Source organism: Tenrec ecaudatus, chromosome 4 (genome assembly GCF_050624435.1).
Source record: "Tenrec ecaudatus isolate mTenEca1 chromosome 4, mTenEca1.hap1, whole genome shotgun sequence".
Taxonomy (NCBI): domain Eukaryota; kingdom Metazoa; phylum Chordata; class Mammalia; order Afrosoricida; family Tenrecidae; genus Tenrec; species Tenrec ecaudatus.
The window spans coordinates 166,923,931-166,939,484 of record NC_134533.1 but is presented as its reverse complement, the minus strand read 5'-3'; the positions used below and the strand labels follow the sequence as shown (position 1 = coordinate 166,939,484).

Below are 15,554 nucleotides of genomic sequence, written 5' to 3'. Positions count from 1 at the left end.
TGATGGGGCGCCAAGCCCTGGCCCCAAAGTCTATTTTTGGTATTCCCTTGAGACTTTGTTGCTCTGTTCCCCTCGCTGTTCTGTTCCATGCCGTTATTGTTTTGCCTCGGTGTGTGGTGGGATCAGATTGGGCGCAATTCCCACACTGTGTCTCCAGTGTTTTTCCCTGTAGGGCTATGGGTCAGTGAGGAATGTCGTGTTTCATAGTGGGACCAGCCATATGGTCTTTTCTGTGGATTGGCTGCTCTGATTGGGAATATCGTCCTCAAGGCTTGGTGGGCCAGGATGTGCTCCACTCTCTCTTCCTCCCCCTTCATTTGCTCCTGTGTGTGCTGATCAGACATGCCCCTGTCCTGGAGCTTTAGATTCAGTTCTGTCCTATGCAATAAATTCTTCTAGGATGTTTTTGTTTAAATTTCATTGAGAGCGCTGACAGAGTAGAACAATCCATAATTCAATTAGATCAAGCATAATTGTGTAATTTCTGCCCCCATCAGTTTCAAAACATTTCTTCTTGAACTCTTTGATATCAGCTCCCCTTTATCCCCTCCCCCTATCCCCTACTGCCCAGGAACCCTTAGTATTTTATATTATTATTTGCTGTAACTTGCAGCATCCAATCTGTCCATTGCTCACCTACTGTTTTGTTACTCACTGCCCTTGAGTGGGGTTCCACAGTTACCATTGCTATCAGTTCCCACTGCCTCCCCCTTCCCACACCCTCAGGGAATCATCACTCCTGTTTCTGGTCCTGAAGGGTTTCTCTATCTTGGCAGGTCTAATAAGATGAATGAGGTAAAACTCAGATCATACTATAAAAAGGTAGGCAATGTTAGCCAGAGGATAGTGATGTGTTTCATCAGAGCTATACTGCACCCCGGATAGATCATCCCTTCCATGTTCTTTGGGCAGTACATGATACTTTCAATATTCACCAGTACCATATTTCAAATGCATCAATTCTTCATTCTTCCTTATTCAGTGTCCAACTTCCGCATGCATCATCTCCATTAATGATATCCATATGTGGTTATGATCCACACTTGTGACTTAGAACAAAATTTGCAGTGATGGCATCAGAGTTTCCACAAATGGTAACTCCATACCCCACTAAGCCACTCAAAGAGGACTGAAAAACTAATTTGAGTCAGCAGAGTTACAGATGTCAGATGTGCATATGAAGAATTTGATTAAAATGTTTTGGGAGAAGTACATATATAAAAGAGTGACATATCCAAATATATTTCAATCCCAGTTTTACTTCTGCAACTGAAAGCAGCATATGTCATGTTATACAAGGCGACGTGTCATGTTAGACAAGGTAGATTGCAAGGCTGCAGTCTCCAGGTTTTAAAATAATTTTTATTGCGCCCACTCTAAGAATCAGAATAATGCCACCAGATACTGCCTGCTGCCTACCTCCCAACACCGAGGATAAGCAATATCCTGTCTGAAGTCACCTAAGGTTTGTCTTACTTGTTAATCTTTATGAAGGGCTTCAAAGCAATCATGGGGAGTGGGGGGAATGCATTGCCTTTTCAAATTTTTCATGTATCTTTGAAACCTTTTCGTATATAAATAGAAACATTTGATAAGTACCCCATTTTGTCTAGCTTCTTCAGTTATACGTTCATGCAAATTATGGCATTGCTAAATGGTATTCCATTGCGGAACTAACCACAACTTAGCATTCTGCTGTGGCAGGTATTTGTGTTGTTTCCCAGGGAAAACTATTATGAGGAGCGCTGCTATGCATAGTCTCCTATGTGACTTTTGGAGAATAAATTCCAAGCCTTTCAAAGTAGGGATTTGAGTGTAGAGATTTCTAAGTCGTACAATATACCCAGGTTCAAACAGTTTTATAAAGTGGTTTTCACCAATATGTACACCCAGTGGCAACGTATGACCGTTTTTCTTCCAATGTTTTTTCCAACTCTATAGAATTCTCTCTCTCCCTTTGAATCTCAGCATTATGCTGGTGTACAGTGCATTGGATTATGACTAATTCAGTTGATTTTGGTGGTGGGGGGGTATATTTGAGTGGCTATTCACAACCAAAACCACACCAGTTGCCACCGAGTCAGTTCTGAGTCACAACGCCCTGTACAGGGCTTCTGAGTCTATAATTCTTTACAGGAGCCAGCCAGCTTTTTCTTTGCTCAGCAGAACAGCTGGTAGGTTTGAACTATTAGCACCTGCAGGCTGCCTGTCCGTGCACTTACTCCTCCTTGTATGGTGCTCTTTGGTAAGCGCTGCCTGCCTAACAGTGTGGTCAAACTCGCCACGGTCAAACTCACCGTGGTCAAACTCACCACGGTCAAACAACTCACCGTGGTCAAACTCACCACGGTCAAACAACTCACCACGGTCAAACTCACCACGGTCAAACAACTCACCATGGTCAAACTCACCACGGTCAAACAACTCACCATGGTCAAACTCACCACGGTCAAACAACTCACCATGGTCAGACTCACCGTGGTCAAACTCACCAGCTGTTCCGCAGGAGGCAGACAAGACTGTCTGCTTCTACCAAGAATTACAGTCTTGGAAACCCAACATAGGGTCACTGCGAGTCGGAATCAACTCGTTGGCTGTGGGTGTGGTGGGGATGATTTCTTTGGGGGGGCGGGGTGTAGAAGAGAGTAGAAGAGGAGGAGGGCTTGGCAGGACTAGAGCCTTCACTTTTTGCAAGTCTGGTTTTGAATGTCTACTCAACTACTCACTGTATGGAGACATGAAACTTGGCCCACGTTTCCCACCCCATCAGTATCTTTTAGCAACTCAACCGCCATCATGTTGATGCCGACTCATGGTGACCCTATAGGGCAAAGTAGAACTGTCCCTGTGAGTGACTGAGGCTGTGCCTTTATGTGAGTGGGAGTCCTAGTCTGTCTTTGTCCTGCGGAGTGGTGGACCTTGGAGGTAGCAGGCCAAGCATAACCACTATGCCACTTTTTCTTTGTCCAAAACATTCATTACTTCTACTTAACTATTTGTACTTCATTATTCATCATTTTTATCTCTGTGCCAGAATATAAGCTTGCAAAAGAGCTTTTCTTAACTCTTCTTTCTGCTTACACAGTTGGCTCCAATATTTTAACAGTGCCTAGAATGTAAAAGATAAACAAACTCAGTCATTAAGTCAATTCACAGTCGTAGTCGCCAGACATAGGAGTTCAGGTAATAAGTACTCAATAAACGTGTTTGATGTATTGAAGGAACTCATCAGAATACACTAGATAAGACTTCAGTGTCTTTTATGCCAGATCTTTGGGAGACCTTTGATCAGATATGCTGTATATATTTACCACCTGCAGTGGAAGCTTGGTATTGGATCATTCGACGAACGTGGGGTTGTATGTGTACTGCTGTATTTTTGAGAAGGATAAGCTAGTTGTGTCTTGGGTTATTATGAGCGAGTTTTGAGTGTTCTCTGGGACTACTGGTTCTACCTGAAGCATGGCTTGTAATGCAGAGTTAAAGCATTTTATTTAGGCCTGATGGGTGAGCCCTGGGTTTCAGGCTGACCACCCCACCCTTTTGCTGGCATTCTTCAAGTGTCCATAGAATGTGGGACGGTTCACTGAAAGTCAAAGTACTCGTGAAAATTATTTATCATGTTGTGCTTCAGCCCAGCAGCTCTATTATAAAATTAAGGCATTTTACCCGCTTGAGCTTATCTTTAGAATATTTTTACACGCACCATACACCCTTGCATCACATCGAGGTGACCAGAGGATCTGTCTCTCCCGATCTTGTTCTCGCATGTATTTCCAGACTGACTGTGGTGCTGTACAGCAGAAATCTCCCTGCTTGATAAGAATATTACTCTACAGCAGCGGTTCTCAGCTGTGGGTAGCCAGCCCTTTCACAGGGGTCGTCCAATTCATAGCAGTAGCAAAATTACAGTGATGAGGTAGCAATGAAAGTAATTTTATGGCTGGGGGGGTCACCACAACATGAGGAGCTGTATGAAAGGGTCACGGCTTTAGGAAGGTTGAGAACCGCTGCTCTACAGGGTCTATTTGTAAATACCCCATTTTAAGTAACCTTTGTTTTTATTTCTGTGAATCCTTAAGACTCTAATATACGCACATGTACACTTACATCCACATACCTTTGAGAATGTAATTTCACTTCGTAGAGTACAGCATTTTCATGGGGCATGGGATATTGGTCACCGAAGCCCACAAAAGAGATTTTGTTCAAAAATTTTCCAGCTCTGCAGGAGTCAGCCTTTCATCCCAACTTTCATAGCCGTTGGTGCTCTCTAATTGTCTTCTTAGCTGTTTCTCACAACCTGAATGTATTTGGTTATAAACACTTTAGAAGAGTACCCCCTATACTCTCATGTCTCCCAAGGGGCACGGAACTAGTCAACTACAATGGACCGGTGTAAGAGCTCATGAGGAGTGAAAACAGTTGGTCGGCAAATAAGAGCGATCATTAGTAGTTCACTGGTTGAAAGAATGCCCAAAAGAAAGTGCATATGAAGAAATACATATTTAAGCCAGTTCATACTTGCTTTAAAAAGCCAAATTTCAATTAGATAGTGTCATGAGGGAAAAGCTGGCTATTTAGTTTTATCAAAAACAGAAAAGGCAGTTAAGCACCAATTCAAATCATGGTTAAAATTTCCATTTAAGCTAATTTATATACTGTCTGCATTAGCAAACTTCAAAATAGACACATATGAGCTATTATAGGAACTGTATTGTGCAGTAAAATATACTGTGATTTTTCATCCAGTAGAAAAATATCTCATCAGACTGAGCATTCCAAAAGCATCTATAGTTCAGGGCTGTGATTGAACTAATGCTAATCTGCGGAGCCTGTACATCAACAGATACGTTGATAGTTAATCTCTAGTCTGCTATCTGCCCCTTCTCTGGACTGTATGAGTACATGTGAGCCAACAAACTTGGGAATTTAAAAATCCCGTGACTTACAGGGTGGCAGTCAGGGGAGGTAAAGGCTGACCTATCTTCTAAATGCACCCATCCGGTGAAGGGATCTGATTGAACAGCCCTGGGCGCTAGCACCTGTGCACTAAACAGGCAGGGAGGGGTCAAGATACAAAAGAGAGGGAAGGAACTATGACATAGACAGTCCCAGCCTTCAGGACACAGTTTCTGTGCCCACGCCCCGTTCATGGAGCCTCTATTGAATGCCGGAGTCCACGTATTGGTGGCGGTGTCATTGCCTGAGTCCATCCCTACCCAGGAAAACCCCACGGGTACTCTGCTGAGTTTCCAAGGCAGTGACTCTTCAGAAACAGGTGGCCCGGTTTTTCTTCTGAGGTGTTTCTGGCAGGTTCAAACCTTTAATCTTGATTAGCAATCAAGTGCTTAACCTTTGAACCATCCAGTGACTCACACACCGGTGCTAGAACAATGGAATAAATCAAAAGCCCTTCTCCGCTCCATTCCCGTGAGAGAGACAGCAACAGCGAAGGTGAATAACGTATTGTATGTCGTGGAAAGAGAGACGTGCTAAGGAGAAAGTGAAAGAATGGAAGGAACCTGAGGAGTTGAGGGTGAAAAACAAGCAGCACTTGAGCGACCTCTGGGGGGGTGGAGGGGGGAGACTCCCTGGCAGGTGTCTTTGAAGTGCAGTTCAGGAGGCAGGGGGTGCAGGCCATGCAGGGAGCAGGAGCAGGGCGGGCCTGGCAAGGGCAGGGTGAAGTCCTGAGCGAGGGGGTGCCATGGAGAACGTGGCTCTGACGGCACAAGACAGATCATCCAGGCAAGGCCAGTGCATGACACCTTCTTTTGTCATCCTCAAGGCATGTTGTGTCGGCTTTCTAGAGGGCCCGAGAAAGATGGCGTCTGCTTGGTATGAGAGCGTTTGAGAAAATGAGCCATAGCGGTAGCAGAAATCTGCCTGGGACCGCTTCCTAGAGAATCCTTTCTCTGCCCCACCACTCTTGTGGTTCCTCCCCAACAAGGGCGGGTTTGTCAAAACTGCGGCGGGGAACCATGAGACATCCACCTTAGAATTCTGATTTGACTCCTTCGGATGATTTTTGTTTGCTAGTTACGAAACAAATCCTTCAGGGGACCCAATTTTCCCCAGTTCATACAGTTCAAAAGACTACATCGATGTGGTGAAGTTTCCAGGACCAGCATTGGTGGAATGAATGACTGGTATCATTGCTCACAAAAGTGGCTCAAATTTGATGGATTGTATGCTAAAAAATAAAGTAGATATTTAAAATTTTTATCCTTGCCATTTTCCATATAGTTTTGGAAGGCTACTTATGTAATAAATATCTACAGATTCAGAACCTTTAAAAATCTCAGAAATACTGTGTTTTTGGAACACAAGCTTGTTCAATTGCTTCCAATTACATTTTCATCCTCTCACTATTTTACTTACAACCTTCAACTAAATATTACATGTGTTCTTTAGAAATGTTACCATATATAAAATGATAGAGCTACTTCCAAATCCTAATGCTTTTACAATTCTGTGACGTTTACACTAAGCCTCGGTTGCTTTGTTTTCCTAATAAAATGAAACATTATTGTCTGTTGGGAACATAAAATTCCATGAGCTATTGCTCCTGACAAAGGGACATCGCCCCTTTTGTCTTAAGGTATTAAAGCACGTAGCCAGGTTTTCCGTCTAATTCCAGAGTATAAGTTTTTAATTTGGATTCCCAGCAATTTGCCTGGAAATGGTATAGATAGGTAGCCTACCCAGAAATGGGTGTGTACAGCTCTAATCTCTCTTGTGACTTTCAGGTAGAAGTCAGAGTCACAATGGAAAATTGCTGTAGGGAGCAGGCATGTTTTCAAACTCCTGAAGGGAAATAGAACCGCTTTCTAGTCTTGCCTGCATGGAAAATGTTAGACAACTTTCCAGAAAGTAGGAGAGTAGAGGAGTATTGTGGATTCTCATCTTTTTCTTATGGGCTCTTGTGACTCAAATCCTATTGCTTTTGCAATGTTAATCTGCATTGAAGATCCAACGTGTCAAGACTGAGCCATTACTTTTGTCCTTTTTCTTTAAGCATGTTTGGTGCTCTGTGAATATTCATTATATTCCATTTTGTTGCAGAAGCTCTAGCAGCATTAGTTCATCTTGACTGATGCCCTTGACTTTGGAGTATAAATAGAAAAATAGAGATAGGTGACAAGGATTGATTAGCAATCCTCTTTCTAAGCGAAACAGTAAACCTATCTAGATAAATCACTAGCTCAAAAGCCCGGAGAATGCATGTGAGAGTATTAAGTTGTGTATGTTTAATTGATAGTAGAATATTTTAGAAAAGATGTAAGGATACAAAGATTCCAGCTGCTCTCACTATGAAAAAATAAATTTAGTTTTTATAGGCTGTGAGAGTTCAGATTTGATTTCACTTTAAGTGAAAAAATTTTAAGGGAAAATATCTTACCGTTATTTGAAGTCAATTAATATATATAAGGGTGCTGTAAAAATTCATGGACAAGTGGAATGAAATGTGTTCTGTGAAGTTTCTGATCTTCCTTGTGTAGCAGTACAGCGTTATCATTAGCTTTTAATTGTAGAATTCTCAGGAGCCCTGGTGGCCTGGAGGGCGTGCATGGGGCTGCTAAGCTGGCTGGAGTAGACGTGGTGGCGGCAGTCGGTGTTGAAGGACCCATTGGGAGCAGTGTGAGGACACGCAGCACTTTGCTATCTTCCATCTGTCATTGCTGCTCTGGTCTTCCACCTTCTTCTCAGCGCTATTCTCCCAGCCTCACACATTCCTGAGGTCTTAAGTTTTATTTCATCAAGATGAAAAGCTGGTGTTAACACTCATTGCTGATCGGTTCTGAGTAAGATGATATTAATAGCGAGCAAGCTCATGATTCCTGCATAGTTCTCTTCCTATTTACCTTGTGGTTTTTCCCTACAGGATTTGCAAAAGCAGATTCTTTTGACCGTGCCATTGTTCGGTGTCCTTGAGTCCGTTCTGACGTTTGCCACTTTGTGCACAACAGAACACAACACTGCCATGTCCTTGGTCATTCTTCATGATGTGTGAGATTGTTATTGTAGACGCTGTGTCAGTTTATCCCATGGAGGGCCTTCTTCTACCTTCCCCAGGATGAGAGCCTTTTCTAAAAACTGGTCTCTTGACGAAACGTCCGAAGTGTATGACACGAGGTCTTGTCACCATCTCTTGTGAGAAGCATTGTGTCTGTACTTTTCATGAAACGCATTGGTTTGTTGTCTGGCAGCCCACGGGACTTTCAATATTCTTTGGCAACAGAATAATTCCAATGCATCAGTTCTTCCGTGCCCACCCATACTCATTGTCTAGCTTCCACATGTTTATGAGATAACAGAAACTACTTTTCTGCGTGTTATTAGTGTGCGATTTGTGTGTCTGTGTATGTATTATAGAATTCACAAGACTTTACATTTAGATTGTAATCCCATGCTGGACTCCATGTGGACATCATGTGGGACAGATGTAGTTTGTTTGCGAAAGTTTACAACATAGTATCCTAGGTTCTCCTGCCTCTTGACACATTGTTATTAATGTGTCAAATGTGTGAAATTCCCAATGAATGTAAAACTGTCAAAGGCAATTGTGTGATTCAGTTTAGTAAGTAGGTACTCTAACCAGCGAGTTCTCACTCCTGACGGAAATCCTAGGCAAGAAGGTAAGAATGAAACACCGTGTCCTACTCTTTGTCCTCACTCCTCCTCACCACACTCATTCTCTATTACGGTGAATCTATTTCCTCCGTTCCTTCTGATGGATTTTTGTACTGTCTTCCTGGTGTAGTGGATTACAAATTGGGCTTCTAACTACAAGGTCCACAGTTTGAATCCACCAGGTGCTCCCAGGAGCAAGATGAGGCTCTCAGCTCCCAGAAAGGTGTACAACCTTAGAAACACAGAGACAGTCCCACTAGGTCCTATAGCAGCAGTTGTCAACTTGTGGTTTGCGCCCCCTTTGGGGGTTGAATGACCCTTTCACAGGGATTGCCTGATTCATAACAGTAGCAAAATTAAAGTTTTAAAGTAGCAACGAAAATCATTTTATGGTTGGCCGGATCACCACCACATGAGGAACTGTATGAAAGGGTCGTGGCACAAGGAAGGTTGAGAACCATTGTGATAGAGAATGACTGGTAGGTTCAAACCACTGATCTTTGGGTTAGCCTTGTGAAGCACATGTCAGTGGTCATTGCCATTGTCATCCTTGGTTTAAAATGGTCTGATTACCTAGGACTTTGGAGTTAAAAGCAGTGAGTGTGCAGTGATTGCTTCTGTATTTGATTAAGAAGAATTTGTCACAGTTGAAATTTATAAGGTTAACTTTTTTTCCTCAATCTCATTCTTTCAAAATAGTGTCTGAGGTCATGGAAAAGCCTTCTTTCTTTTTTTTATCCTACTGCTTCCCTTAGCGAACTTGTCCTCGGTGTTGCTAGGCTAAAGTGTTTTCCCCTGGTGGGTGTGATTTCCTTTCAAGGCTCATGTACTTGGGACTTAGCGCTGCCACTCACTTCCATTAGAGGACGATCTTGGCCACTCTGCCTCTTCCTACATTTGGAAGTGATGAGCATGCTTGCTGAAATTGTCTAGTTAGTGACAAAGATTCGCTTTTCGCTGCTGTGTGTATGCCCTTGTGACCTTGTACCCCAGACCTTGGGAACTGGGTCCAATAGACTCATGGTGTGGGGTGTTTTTCCTCTGAACTGAGGAGGTTAAAGCATTTCTACAACCTCCTTATCTGCCTCTCTTATATTAATACTATGAAGACCAGAAAATGCTTACTTGTGTTTTATTGACTATGCAAAGGCATCTCACTGTGTGGATCATAGCAAACGATGCATAGCATTGAGAAGAATTGGAATTCCAGAACATTAATTCCAAACCATTGTGCTCATTCTGAACCCTAAGATCATAGGAACCCGTAGGAACATGCATACAGAGGCCTTGTTCAAATAGAAGAAAGAAAGGCTGCATGGTGTGACCTTGGGAAAGGTGTGTGTCAGGGCTGTGTCCTCTCACCATACTTAATCTGTATACGAACAAATAATCTGAGCAGCAGGACTATATGAAGACCCAGAAGAATGTAATACAGAGGACAGAACTGAAGATATAGCCCAGGGAGAGTGGCAGGTCTGTCCAGACCATATTGGTGCGAACTAAGAGATAAAGAAAAAGAGAACCTCATCATGGCCACCAAGCCCGAGGGACAACATCCCTGCTCGGAGCAGCCAATGCACACAGAGGACTGTAGGGCCGGCCCCACCTTGAGACACAATGTGCTCACTGACCCAAAGCACTATGGGGACAGAATTGGAGACACTGTGTGGAAAATGTGCCTGGTCTGCCCCACGCACAGCTGGGTGAAACCCAAAGGGAGTGCAACAGGGCGGCAAGGGGAGCAAAGTAACCAAGTCCCTGATGAATCCTGAAAATAGACTTCTGTCTTAGGGGCACATGGCTTGTCACCTCATCAGACCCAACTGGAAAACACTCATAAGGGTCAGCAGACAGACCTGGAATGAGCTATCAGTTTGTTTGTTGTTGTTTTGTTTTTTGTTTTGCCCTATGTCTATCTATGTAAGATAGGCAGGACAAACAATCCTGAGGAGAAAACAATGGGACTGGTGGGTGGTCCCAGGGGGACAAGGAAGAGGATGGGGCAGGGTGGGGCAGTGGGGCACCAACAAACTCAGGGATGATGGAACAACAAGAGATCTAAAAATGATGGCAAGGAAGCCTGGTGGGGTTTTATTAAGTGCAATGCATCCAAGAGGAATTACTGAGAGCTGAGTGGAGGGAAATGATAGTGGGACAGGAGGAAGGGGAAAGGAAATAAAGGAAAGAAGTAGGAAGCAAAAGCTATTTATACAGGTATAGCTATGGGCATGCATATATGTAAATATATTAATTTATAATGAAAGGGATAGAGGCCAATGTACATATATTTATGTTAAAGTATTAAGATAGATGGACTTAGGGCCTCTACTCAAGGCCTCCCTAAACACAAGAACACGTAGGTCTAATAAGCTGGCACTCTCTGATGCTCACCTTCCTGAAATGATCACTGAAGACAAAATGGGTGCATAAGCAAATGTGCTGAAGAAAGTAGATGGTGCCCAGCTATCAAAAGATAAAGCATCTGATGTCTTAAAGGCTTGGAGTTAAACAAGCAGCCATCTAGCAGGGAAGCAAATAAGCCTACATGGAAGAAGCACACCAGCCTGTGTGATCAGGAGGTGTTGATTGGATCATGTATCAAAAGATCTGAAATAAACAATTATATCAATGTGAATGAGGGTGTTTGGAGTGGAGACCCAAAGCCCATCTGTAACAATTGTACATCCCCCCCGCCCCACAGAAGGGTTACAAGGAAGGGGCAATTCAACCAGGGTGCAGTATAGCACCAACGAAACATTTTCCTCTAGTTCCTGAATGCCCCCTCCCCGCTACCATGACCCAGTTCTACCTTACAAATCCAGCTAGACCGAAGTATACACATTGGTACAAATGAGAGCTCTTGACATAAGAAATTCAGGACAGATAAAACCATCAAGAACAGTAGTGGGTGTAACGATATTATGGGGTAGAGGAATAGTGGGATGGCGGGTAGGGGACGGGGAGAAGGGAATCCATCACAAGGTTGAATATATAGCCCACCTCCAGGGAGATGAATAACAGAAATGTGGGTGAAGGGAAACTATGGACAGTGTAAGCCATGAAATAACAATAATATATACTGATCAAGGATTCTCTGGGATGGAAAAGTGGGGAGGAAGACGGAAAAGAACTGATACCAAGGGCTCAAGCAGAAAAAAAAAATGTTTCGGAAATGTTGATGGGAACATATGTACAAGTGTGCTTAATACAATTGAATGATGGATTGTCTCAAGATTTGTAAGAGCCCCCCAATAAAATGATAAAAAACGATTTTATGAAGATGAATTTGGTATCAGAATTAGAGGAAGGGTTATTAAATTGTGATATACAGATGACACCTCCTTGCTTCCTGAAAGTGAGGCACTTGCTAATGAAAGTAAAAGATTGTAGCAGTCAATGTGGATTGATGTAGAGAAAGCAAAAATTCTCATTACTGGACCAAATAGGCAACACCACGATCAGCAGAGAAAAGATTGTAGTGGTCAAGAATTCCATCTTGCTTGAGTCATGGGTGTGTTAGGCTGGGTTGTCCAGAAAAACAAAACCAGTGATGCTTATGTGCGTGTAAGAGTGAACTTTGTATCAAGACAGGATCCCAGGCAAGTCCAAGTCAAGTCTGTGGCTCAGAGGATTGCCAGAGTCCTCTTCAGACCCATGTAGCTGCAGGCTGATGCAGCAAAAGCAGGAAGCAGGGAAGGTCACAGGATGATAGGTCAGTGGGAACGTGGCAGACTCCTGACAGCAGTCCATGACATTGACCCACATAGGCTGCCCCTGGAGGATACAAAGTCTGAGTGAGAAGGAAGGCAAAGGGAGTAATGAGAGAAAAGTTCTCGTTACTTCTCTTGGAAGAAGGGCCCTCTCTAAGGAGATATCACTGAATTAACAGGTTGGATTCCACCCCAACCTTCACACGGATATCAAGTGGGCGTACAATCTAAACCACCACAGTGGATGTGCATATGGCTGCTCATGTCGTGATGCTGATTTCTTTAGAACATGTGCCCAGCAGAGGGTTGCTGAATTGGGTGATGTTTCTATTTCAAGTTGTTTGAGGTAGCACCATATAACTTTCCATAGTAGCTGTATATTTTTACAGCTTCACCTGTAGTTCATGAGGCATCTAATCTCTCTGTAGCCCTCTAGCATTTATTATTTTCTCATTAAAAAAAAAGTTATCAGTCACTTGATAAAGGTAGGATCTTGCTGGGTTGGTTTGTACCTCCCAGGTGGATAATGATTGTTGGACATGTGATCGGGAGAGACCAGTCCCTGGAGAAGGACATTATCTTTAGTACAGTGGAAGGGCAGTAAAAAAGAAGAACTCCAATGACATGGATTGACCTCTAGCAACCTGCTAAGAGCGTAGAGCTGCCCTGTTGGGCTTCTGAGGCTGTCCATCTTTATGGAAGCAGGCTGACTACCATGGAGCAAATGGGGGATCCAAGTAGTTGACCTTGTGGTTAGCAGCCCTGTGAGTAACCCGCGGTGTCACCAAGGCTCCACGCAGTTAGGAAACTAAAAACCAGACTCACGGCCATCAAGGTGATTCCAACTCATAGCAACTTGTATGACGAAGCCAAACTGCTGGTTTGGGTTTCTGAGATTGTAAATCTTTACAGGAGTAGGAAGTTCCATCTTTTTTCGAGGAGCGACTGCTGCGTTAGATCCACCAACCTGTGGTTAGTAACCCAAGATGCAACCCGCTATGCCACCAAGCCTCCACACATACACGGATGCATCCCAAACCAAAACTCACTGCCATGGAGTCAGTTCTGACTCCTAGTCACTACGGTAGTTTGTAATTTGTTGTCAATTTGAGGGGATTCAGAGTGAAGGGGGTTAGGTGGTTAATCAGGTTGCAGCTCCATGACCTCATTTGGAGGTGCTAAGGATATTAACAGCTTGCTGGAGGCAGGGCACATGCTTATTCCCTGGGAGACATTCCAGCTGACATGACACATGGAGCTATACCAGTGCCCTGAGCTGGAGGAGCCATGTGGAGACCCCTGCCAGCGCTGAGATGCTTACAACACCACTGGATCCACAAGACTTCCCACCCGCTGACCTGTGATCTTCCTGCATTCGGTATCATCGCTATGTTTTAGGAGTCTGAAGAAGATCTTATAGATTGGTATCAGACATAGATGCTCACATCAGACTTGATCTGGACTGGCTGAGATGTTTTCTCAATCTTCATTTGCTCGTGTATATGAAGCTCTTTTTTTATACACAAAAAATACTGTGATAGGTAGGTTTATTGTGTCAACCTGGCCAAAAGTAACATGTGGGATTAATTTGGTCCCAGTTTGATTGGAGGGCAAATAAATGGCTCAGCAAGCCCTGCCCCGCTCTGTAGACAGGATGTTAGCAGAGGTCAGGCTTGCTGAAGTAGTGGAGTGAGCCCTAGCAACATACATTTTATATGAGAGGACACAGTTGGAGAGGATTTGTGGAGACCTTAGAAGGTGACGGCTACGTTGGAAGCGGGGTAGCAGTAGCTGGTACCTGGCAGCCGTGGCAGTGGAGAAGGTGCATGCGCCCACATGGTGGGGAATGGAGGAGGGACGGCAGGAGGATTGCTGAGAGTATAACTTGGAGGCATCCAGAAGGGGTGAGGCAATTCTGTGTACTCTGCAAGGTCAATCCCATGATTGATGTTGCAATTCTATCTTGAGCAGTCACGGAGCTTGCAAAACTGGTCAAAGAACCAAGTAACAGGTTTGGCCTAGTTGCTACGGAATGAGATCATGTATCCCTAATGTTGAGCAAACAGGATTTGAAAGGCCTATCAGAAATTTACTTTGTTTTCTCCAATCTTTTTCACAAAGCTCACTTCCTGCTTAAAGCACCATGTGGGGCAGCGTTTTCTGTGCCTGGACCACATCTAGGGCAGATTTGGTTTTTTTTTAAATTTTTTAAAAAGCATCTTTCAATAGCTTTTAACCACAGGCAGTCTCGATTGAATAATTCATATATCCCACGAGTCCCATGTAATAGGAAAGGTTTTCTTTATTCAAAAGTAAAGTTTGTCCCTCTGTCTAGTTCCAGTTTGCGATAGTTGTGAAATGTATACTAGAGAGAAGAGGACCGTGATCAACTTCTTTATCTGTTTTTCTTTCTCACACACATCGATTCCCTTCCTTCAGGCCGGAAGAGCTTACAGACTGACATCTGTTTACCATTGGTGTCTTCTGGCCTTGGTTGATGTTAAACCCGACTTGTCCTTTGTGGGCACTTTTATGGACCCTTTGGGGCATCCCTGCCTCCCTCATTTCTGTGGATCGCTCCCCTATGTTTTACCTAATGACAGGGCCTCTTTCTCCTCTGTCCCTTAGGCAGCTGGCGACGACGGCTGCGACTTTTTTCCCTGTCCGTACTGCCTTAATTCAGATTTCATCATCGCCAACTTTGCAGTCTTGGTGGGATATGGCGGGGAAACATTATATGCACCTGAGGAACCGCTCATCTGGTTTCTCAGGAGAGGGGCATAAGATAGAAATGCAGATATGGGGTAAGGACTGTGCACATGTGATTGAAGCCGTGATAACAGCTCTGCTTGCCTGGGAAAAGACGTGTCACCGAGACACTCCGATGTAAGGGGCAAGAGACAGGAAAGCCGCTGTCCAAGAAAGACGCTTCTTTCAGAGTATTGGTTCTATAAAGGACAGACAGTTGCCAGCCCAGAAACAACAAGCTGTCTGTTCTTTCCCCAGAGCGGGCTATTTAAAGTACATACACATCCATTTTTATTGGGTGAGGGCTTGTATCCGTTTCCTAGGGCCGCCGAACAAGTCATCACAAGTGAGGTGGCTTAAAACAAGAGAAATGTGTTCCCTCACAGTTCTAGAGCCCAGCCATCTGAAATCAGGCCATCGGCAGGCCCAGCTCTTTCTGAGGAAGGTTGCTCTCTAGCTTCT

General features: G+C 43.9%; 1 protein-coding gene across 1 annotated transcript in view; it reads left to right on the top strand.

The window, feature by feature from the left end:
• Window positions 1-15,554, top strand: part of GOLIM4 (golgi integral membrane protein 4) — a 101,495-nt gene that overhangs the window by 52,965 nt on the left and 32,976 nt on the right. The window lies entirely within an intron of this gene.